General features: G+C 43.8%; 1 long non-coding RNA gene across 1 annotated transcript; it reads left to right on the top strand.

Annotated features, from left to right (window-relative positions):
- Nucleotides 1–4,759: 4,759 nt before the first annotated feature.
- LOC132455134 (uncharacterized) lies at nt 4,760–5,769 on the top strand. Its single transcript, XR_009525091.1, has 3 exons — nt 4,760–4,840; nt 4,989–5,059; nt 5,350–5,769. It is a non-coding gene; the product is annotated as an uncharacterized LOC132455134 (long non-coding RNA).
- The last annotated feature ends 3,846 nt before the right edge of the window (nt 5,770–9,615 follow it).

The raw sequence follows: 9,615 nt of genomic DNA, 5'->3' as shown, positions 1-9,615 counted from the left end.
CAACCTACTGCCTGTGCTTATATGGGTCACTTGCTAGCTTCACGTCCAAATCAGATCCTGGCCATCGATTTCACCATCCTGGAGCCTTCGAAGAATGGGGCAGAGAACATCCTGGTCATGACCGATGTCTTTTCGAAGTATACACAAGCCATCCCAACTCATGACCAGCGAGCATCCACAGTGGCCAGAGTATTGGTTAATGAGTGGTTCTGCAGGTTCGGTGTGCCTGGTCGCCTCCACTCTGACCAGGGCAGGAACTTTGAAAGCAACCTCATCCAGCAGCTCTGCCAGATGTACGGCATTGAGAAGAGCCGCACCACACCCTACCATCCAGCTGGAAATGGTCAATGTGAGAGGTTCAACCGCACCTTACACAACCTTCTCCGCACTCTGCCCATCACCAAAAAGAGAGACTGGTCCAGCTACCTGCCCCAAGTGACCTTTGCATACAATACAACAGCACATCAGTCGACTGGTGAGTCTCCGTTTTTCCTGATGTTTGGCCAAGACCCACAATTACCTGTTGATTTTCTGTTGGGCAGAGTACCTGAACCTGTACCTGGCCACCCCCATGATTGGATCGTGGAACACCAGACACGGCTACGTCATGCTTTTGAGAGTACAACCAGGCATCTGGAAGCTGCAGCTGCCCGGCGGAAGGAACACTATGACAGGCATGTTCGTGATGTCCCACTGCAAGAAGGTCAGCTGGTCTTCCTCAAAGACACCAGTGTAAGGGGCCGTCACAAAATTCAAGACATCTGGAGCTCAACAGTGTATAAAGTACTGAAGGCCCCTGGCATGGGAGGGTCTGTGTATACTGTGGCTCCGGTGCATAACCCCCAGCAGGTAAAGCATGTTCATCGTTCTCTCATAAAAGGCAAAGTGGATTGTGCTGTGGATTGTCCCCCCAGTGAACCCCCTGAACAGATGGGATCCATCTCAGCAGATGAGTCATCGTTTGATAGCGACTGGGTTGTAGTGACCTCTGAACCCATGGCTGTCCCAAGAAACCACCTACCAGCGCGGCCTGTCATCAGCACCCTCTCACCAAACCAAACTCGTGCTGTTGCTACATCTCAGCCAAGCGAAGGTCCAGCGTATTCAACTGAAATTCCAAGCACCAGTGAGGCCTCCCTGAGAAGAACTACCCGTCCAACCGCAGGCAGACACCCAAACCTTCACCATCTTCCTCAGGTTGCTGGGAGTAGTGCTATTGGGGCTGCTAACTCTCTGATGCCCGCGCTTAGTGGCTGTGTGGTGTTTAGGCCATGGCAGTAAATGTAAATCGTCGGGCCGACGATTAAAAACCCAGGGGGTAGATTGTGGTGAACCTCAGTAGGGGTTGCGAATGCAACCCCATCTAAGCTCCTCCCCCTGCACCCAGGTGCAGATAAAAGGGCCAAGATGACTGAATTCAGCCTCTGTTGGTTGCCTCCTAGGGTGGTGAGTAGGGTCCCCGCTTTCTAATAGTTGTGAGTTCCCATTTGAACTTTTATTAATTAGTGTCTCTTGTTTTTAGGATCCCCTGCTGCTGTTTTGTATGGTTTTAGTTGTTCTGGTTAGCTGTTTTGTTTTGTTTTGGTTCCGTTTGTTATTTTGTTTTGGTTGCTTTGGTTAAGTTTGCTTTTGTGTTATTTTCCCTTTTCTGTTTCATTGTTTGACCTTTGGTTTGCTGGGTTACTTAACCCCTGTTTTGCAGTTTGGTTTGGTTTTGCTCCTGTTTTCTTTATTTAGTTATTGTAATAAAAGAAACGGTTAATATAGTTATTGTCTCTGCCTCTTTAGTTCTTGAACCTGTGTCCTTATTATTTCTGTAATATCATAGTTTAACTTTCTTTGTTCTATATTTCCTGGGGTGTAATTCCCCAGGTGCCGTTGTCGGTCCCTCTTTAGTTATTTCCCCCTCCCCTCGTTAATATTGACTGTTGCACTGAGCTCCGCCACACATGCATGCACTGAGAGAAGATGGATTCATCAAGGAATTAACTTCGAAAGTGACCGCTTGTGCTCAAAGAAACAGGCTTAAAATGCCCCTTCCTTCAAGAACCAACACAACCCCTGCTCGTTTAAGGGATACAGCGGAGACCGAGGCCATCGTGAATGATGTAGGAGAGCAGCAGTGGCGGCGTGAGTTCTATGAGGCCTTGGATCTGGTCACTACCGAGCTAGATCGCCGATTCGACCAAGAAGGACTGCAAGTCGCTGCCATGAGAGAGCAAACCGTTATCGATGCCGCAAATGGAGACACTCAAATTTGAATGAGATCACTGCTGCACAGCTCCCGGATCAGTTAAACAAATCTCGTCTACATATGCAGCTCACATTGCTCGGTGACCTCTCGAAGACAAAAGGCCTCAAGTCAGCTCAAGATGTTGCTGGATTCATCGGAACACTGCATCCTCAAACAAGGGAGCTACTAAAAGAGGTGGAGAAGTTTATTGAACTTTGTCTGTGTCTCCCTGTCTCCGCCACCTCCTCTGAGCGGTCGTTCTCCACTCTTCGCCGCCTCAAAACGTGGCTACGGAACAATATGACCCAGAGACGACTGACACACCTGACTTTACTGCACGTCCACAGTGATGTTCTTGATCGGATGGACATTCAGCCACTGATGAAGAGGTTTATCGACAACACACCGGAACGGAAGTCTACATTTGGAGTCTTCAAATAGATAAGACCATGCATTTTTATTCATTTTTTGGTTATTGCTGCCGCCGTGCAGAATCTGTGTACTAGGCATTGTCATGTTTGTGGTATTAGTTTAGTGAGTGTGGACTGTTGCGCGCTCTCTGCCAGGGAATATTAATTGGGGCAATTGGTCTGGATTTAAGCTGCTTGGAACCGACGTGGGACGCTCGGAATCGGGTGGAAATTAGGCGATTTCATGTATTTGTGACTCTTTTTGTGAGTGTGTGTATCCGGGACGCCGGTGCCCACGGACTGAAGTTGCAGTGACGGGATGGTCTCAATGGCTACCAGAAGGAGGGACGTTAGACCATCGTTTGAACGTGTTTTCATTAACTGTGTGTGGGGGGGAATTTGGGGAGAGAACTGATTAGATTGCGTGTTGGAAATCGTGTGTGGGTTTTGGGGGAATGTTTTAGAAGCGGTTCTCTCCCGGTGTCCTGAATACACACACACACACACACACACACACACACACACACACACACACACACACACACACACACACACACACACACACACACACACACACACACACACACACAGTCACAAATACACGCAATCACAAATACATGCAATCGCCTATTTCCACCCGATTCCGAGCATCCCACGTCAGTTCCTAGCAGCCTAAATCGAGTCCATTTGCCCCAATTTATATTCCCCTGTCAGAGGGAATATTAATTGGGGGCAATTTGTCTGGATTTAAGCTGCTTGGAACTGAAATTAAAAAATTAATGTTTAGCACTGCCAAAAGCAGGACTTGTATTATGAAATGCAATTGAACCGGAAACCTGAAGATTGTACCATGCACAGCATGAGGAATAAAGCATTCAAATTAACTCCGACATTGCGTATACCTGGTGATTTATTATAGTCAAGTACAAGTCAGAATACTTAACGTAGACGTATTTAATACTCTGTGTTAATGACATATTCGGCGATCGGATGTCGTGGAAAAAAAAGTGTTAGTTTGCAACCGATATATAGGCCAATTCGATTTTTTTGTGTGTGTGAGCGAGCGCTAGTGAGCGAGAGACCGAGAGTGTTCAAGTTTATGTCCAAGTTTTTATTTTCCATATGCAACACGTAGCCTATATATTGTGTACATATAAGCATATTTTCCCCCCATGTAAATACTGTATCTTATATTATAGACAGTACCGCAGCACCCCCACTCAAAATACCTTCCTGCGCACCTGGGTACAGCTGGCTTGCCGTGTGAATACGCATAACTTTTCATTTATATTCATTCTAAATATTTATATTGTAGCGCCGACCAGGAAGAACTGAGGCCTGTTTCAGGTAGCTGGTTTAACATACTCTGAGTTTAATCCTGCGCTCTGAGTTGGTTGACTCAGAGTTCAGGGTTGAAAAGCAACTCTGGGTTTTCGGTTTCAGAACAGGTGATCAGCGTTGGGTTAATCAACTCTGAGTACGTTCACTCTGGGTTGAGGGCGAGCCTGTTGACTATGAAGAGCCATCATCAATGGATCTCTGATAACATGATCAAACATGGACCAAAAGCGTAGATCCACTTACTTTTCCCCCACGGAATTGGAAATTCTAATGAACGCGTATGCCGAGCAGTTACCCATTTTAACTAGAGCTGTCAAGCGATTAAAATATTTTATCGTGATTAATCGCATTAATGTCATAGTTAACTCACGATTAATCGCGATTAATCGCAAATTCTTTTTCTATGCTAAATATCCCTTGATTTTTTTGTCCCATAATTCTTCTCATTTTAATTCTCTTATCAACATGGTGAAGTGCATCGGCTTGCCTTGTGCAAATGATTTTTTATTGATAACAACATTGACATATACTGATCAAAACAGGACGATACAAAAAAAGAGCCTATAGTGCAATTAAACGACTGCTTTGAACAAATGTCATTTGAACATAGCAGTCAGGCTACTGCTTCTTTGTTTTGAGCCAAAGAAAAAAAAAAAAAAAAATTATTATTTTTTTTTAATAAAACAATTGCGTTAATCGCGCGATTATTTTTTTAACGCCGTTAAAATTGGTTTGCGTTAACGTCGTTAATAACGCGTTTAACTGACAGCTCTAATTTTAACAAATGGGTAACTGCTCCCGCGGCAGCGAGAGCGTGAGAGAGAGCTCGGCAGGAAATAGCTGAACAAGTCAATGCGTGAGTAAAATAAATTAGTAAAATAAAATAAAAATAAGAGGAAAGTTTAATATCTTCCACTTATTCAATATGTAATTTGTGTGTGTGTGTGTGTGTGTGTGTGTGTGTGTGTGTGTGTGTGTGTGTGTGTGTGTGTCAATTTACGCAGGAACAACCCGAGTTGCCCCAAGAGGACTTGGCAGCAAATGAAGATGAAGTACAAAAATATAGTTCAAACAGGTAAACTAATGTTTAATTGAAATCAAATCAAGTGTGCTGTTTTGCCTGCTCTACCTAAACAGCTATATTCAACATGTGATGGGCCTATATTTAAGCAGGAAATGTAAGTAGTACATTTCTCAGCCACCCCAACACTGCCAATATTTAATAGGATTTAGATATATTAGAAGGCTACTCCTAGGCAAAATGCATTATATATATATATGTATGTATATATATATATATATATATATATATGTCTTCAAAATAGCGCTTACTGAATATTAGGGTAACATTTTCCTCCATGTTAGCAAATCGAAAAAAAGCAGAGCCCCGGCAGACTGGAGGGGGTCCACCTCTGCAGCCCTCACAGAGGCTGAGGAGATGGCCCTCAGCTAACAGAGTATGTGTCCTGTGGCTGAGGGCATCCCTGGGGGGAGCTCCTCTGATCCCCCCCACCCCCCCGGATAGAAGTGCCTTTATAAGAGGTTGGTTATTCAAAATAATTAAATATGTACACGCAACCCAGCGCGTTGCAAATTAGATGGGGCAATATTCTGGCTCAAGTAATAATTTCACTGTCTAATCATCTTCTTCCAGTTACTGATGGCGTCATCGCCCCACTTGAACCAGATGCCCTCACCAACCTCCATGCAATTGTAACAATTCTTCACCTTCCACAGATTATTAATAATGTCTTGGTAATTGCTGAACACAACCGTTAATGTCATTACAGGTAGATGATGGAGAAACATTGTCTGCGGCATTCGAAAGGGAAGAGGAAAGGCCTATTGAGGTTAACACCTTTTAAAAATAACCTCTAAAAGTTGATGATAGCGTTGTACAATTTAAAACTGACATCTTCTTTCTCTCAAACAGGATGAAATCGAATCCAATGAGAGGCCATCCACTTCTAAATCACAGATTACCTCTGTAAGATTCTCCCTGGAATTATAATGAAACGCTCTACTTGGCACTGTGAAATCCAATCACATCTTTTGCATTCCTATAGCTTCCAGTCAAAGACTTATATAAAATCTATCTAGAGAAGCAAATACACAAAGCAGACTTGGAAATGGACCACCTTAGGCAAAAGATGCAAAAGGATGCTTTGGAGATCCACATTTTGGAACATAAGTTAAAGGTGGGTGAGGTGCAAACTGGGATACTGTTCCCTGCTCTAAAAACATACCCAATATGAATGACTTGTTTTGTGCTTCCAGGAAATAAAGAAATCCTCATAAAAAGTAGATTGTCTTTATTAGAACACGGGCTGTGGTGGGACAAGTTATTTTGTTGAACAGTTTACTCAAAGGGTTTTACTCCAGTGAACAATGCAGACGATTATGCTGAGCATGTGCATGGAGAGAAGAAGCATCTGGTTAAAAGCAGTACCAGGGTATTTTCTGCCCTGCATTCTTAATATGCGTTTCTTGACTTGCAGCAGTTATAGGTCCGTGGTTAGTCAGCTACTCTGATCATTGGAAAGCCACAACGTTAAAGTGACTGTAGTACAGAGCGGGTGGGATGCACGGGGCGGATCATTCTGCAAATGTGTTAATTGCGTAAAAAAAACAACTTAAACTTAAAGCATGCCCCCGCTGCGTTTGAGAGTTAACATGGGGGGGCTGAGAAGGTGGTCTAAATAAATGATAGATTGCGCTGAAAAACGATAGCGCTCGTGAAGAATATTATCAGGAAAATAAAGTATATCCAGCCGGCGTCTTACTAATCGTTCCTCACGGAGATTCCCTCTGAGGATCGCAGCCTCTACGTCCGCAGGCTCTCGTAGAAAAGGACATGCCATTTCTAACACTTCCTTCTGTCGGAGAGCTGCCTTCAGCCTTATAGACAACAAACTCAGAGTAGGTCTAACCACCTCCCGAGCAGGTTAGACCCACGGCGTATGTTGCCGCAGCAACTAACTCTCGGTTGCGCTGAACCTGCTACCTGAAACGGAAAACCCAGAGTTTCCATTAACTCGGAGCGAACAAACTCGGGGTTGCCTCAAAACCAGCTACCTGAAACAGGCCTCAGGGAGTCAGGCTTTTGGTCAAATAGGGGTTCTGTGCCTCATACACCGCTCGACTACAGAAACACCCTCTTTATTAACTCACCAACACGTACATAGAACAGCACACCTAACTAACACACAAGTCATTCTCGGTGATGGTGGCAACAACGACACACAACAGAACAACACACAACAATGAACAATCCCAACCCATTAACCCCACTGATCATCAACAACACCAACAACTAGCAACGGACCCAGAACAACAACAATAACAGCAACCATAACAGCAACAACATCATCCCCCAGAATCCCCGGCACGAACCCGGAAGAGAACGAACCCGTTGCGAACACCGGTCGTTACAATAATAGCTGTGTTCGAAATCGTTCCCTATCATGGATGTAGTGCACTAAATAGGGTGCACGCCATTTTGTAGGGTGTTCGAATTCTCAGTGGTCCACTATATAGGGCACTATATAGTGGACTTAAAATAGGGTACATACGATGTTCCCTACATGTTACTCCCGTATACCACAATGCAATGCGGTCGTGTTTTTCCGGAGGAGAAGAAGAAGCTGAATAACCGCGAAAACGAATACATTTAATGATGGAGTCTCCGGGGCCCTGTACCACGAAGGGACTCTCTAAATCGACGCCACTTCGACCTGGGCGGGACTTTACGTCCTACGTCACTCCCTTGCACTACAGGATTACGAGCGTCAGTGTCATACGCGATGGAGGGTGGGTGACATTCCTACAGTCTGTGATGATAGGCTATATTTCTACTAGGGATGGGCGTGAGGAATCGATTACTCGAGTACTACTCGTTACAAATGAACTCGGTTGGTGGACAGGCAAACTCGAGTTTGCATATACACACACAAACAAAGTTTTCTGAAGCAAATGTATCAATTTTCTGTCGGCGCCACTAACGCATGACGTGGGCACAAAGAAAATTAAATGCATCCATTTCCATGGCGCGTTCCGTGGCGTGTGCAGGCACGCCAGAATTCAAAAAGTTAAGAGATGGCGGTTAAAGCAAACCGCAGCGAAGAATTGAAATACTTTAAAGAAATAGGAGATCATAAGGTGAAATGTAAAATATGCCAAGCGAAATCGAGCTACCAGAAAGTACTATGCGGCAACATATGCTCCTGAAACACAACGGTGAGTTCGGGAAAGCAGACCCGCAGCAACGGTGAAAGTGAAAGTGTGTCGGCTATATTTTCACCGCCGCAAGACGCAGCTGTAATCCCGGGCGTGTAGAGAAGATCACAACGCTGAGTATTTCCATAGTCCATTTGCTGCCGTTTTATTTGCAGCTTTAAGCATTTATTTGCAATGGTTAGGCTACTTGTTTCGTTTTTTTTAAACTGTTACAGGCCTTGGTTCGACGTGATTTAAATTGTGAGACGCATATTTATTTTTGTAAGGGAAATGTGTTTTGAACATTTGCAAAAATAAATAATGAATACTCTGATAACTCTGACTGTTTTGATGGAGAATAAGCATTAGGCCTACACGTTTGGTTGGTAATATTGCCGTTCATCATCAGGCCTATTCCTGCTGCAGATGCGTTGCATTCTAAAAATAGATTCGATTTAACGAGTACTCGATTGATCCTCGAGGAATTCCTTCGATCACTCGAGTTTGGAATTTACTACTCGTGCCCATCCCTAATTTCTACAAATGACATGACGAAACAACACGAACTAAGCTAACATTAGACTATTGCCATACCAGATAACGCCATACCAGCTAACCCTAACTATTTCTATTAAACTCTGAACCACTTTGCAACAGGCAACTGTGTGTTGGTGTGTCTTATTGCTTCCCACGTCTGCGTCTGCATCTTTCCCACTCCTGGCTAATAGTTTCAGCTTTTGTACTGTATATCAGAAATTATCACTGCTGACTTGTTGATGTTTTGTGAGCACTCAGGCATTTCTCTAGGTATCTTAAGTTTGTTTGTTAGTGTAAGAAATATTGTGTTGCAAAAACACTTTGTGTCTTACCCTTACCGTTACCCTAACCTTAACCCCAGTAACATTTCTTCATCATAAACTACAAGTTACGCAAAATGGCATACAAACATCCAGTCCAATATGAAAGAAAAAAGCTTGCTTCATTAAGGAATCGAACCCCTTATCCCCGCGTCAATGAGTTGTTCTCTGACCACGAACCCATCAGGTCTTAGTTCAAGAGTTAACCACTTGACAATCTTCTAACTTCGGTTGCCTAGAAATTGTAAAGACAGTGATGTGTGTACATTGTGCGAGTATCCGTCACTCGCGATGTGTGTGCAGTCCAAAATGAAAGAAAAAACCTTGCATCACTAGGGAATCAAACCCCCAATCATCTTCTTTAAACGTTGGTCTTTAAACGTTGGTCGTTGGTAACTGTAAACAAAGAGATCGCATTTTGTTTAACTGCTAACTAACAAACGGGTTTATGCGTTCACTGAACAAAGATTATGGAAATAAAAGACCACTTTTCCATCAGAAAAATCATCAGAACCGTTATTACCAACCCATAGACACTAAAAGCCAAAACCTTTCTCAC

The sequence above is a fragment of the Gadus macrocephalus genome, chromosome 4 (genome assembly GCF_031168955.1).
Source record: "Gadus macrocephalus chromosome 4, ASM3116895v1".
NCBI classification, from domain to species: domain Eukaryota; kingdom Metazoa; phylum Chordata; class Actinopteri; order Gadiformes; family Gadidae; genus Gadus; species Gadus macrocephalus.
The sequence above is the reverse complement of the archived record's forward strand: the minus strand, read 5'-3'. Positions and strand labels throughout refer to the sequence as shown.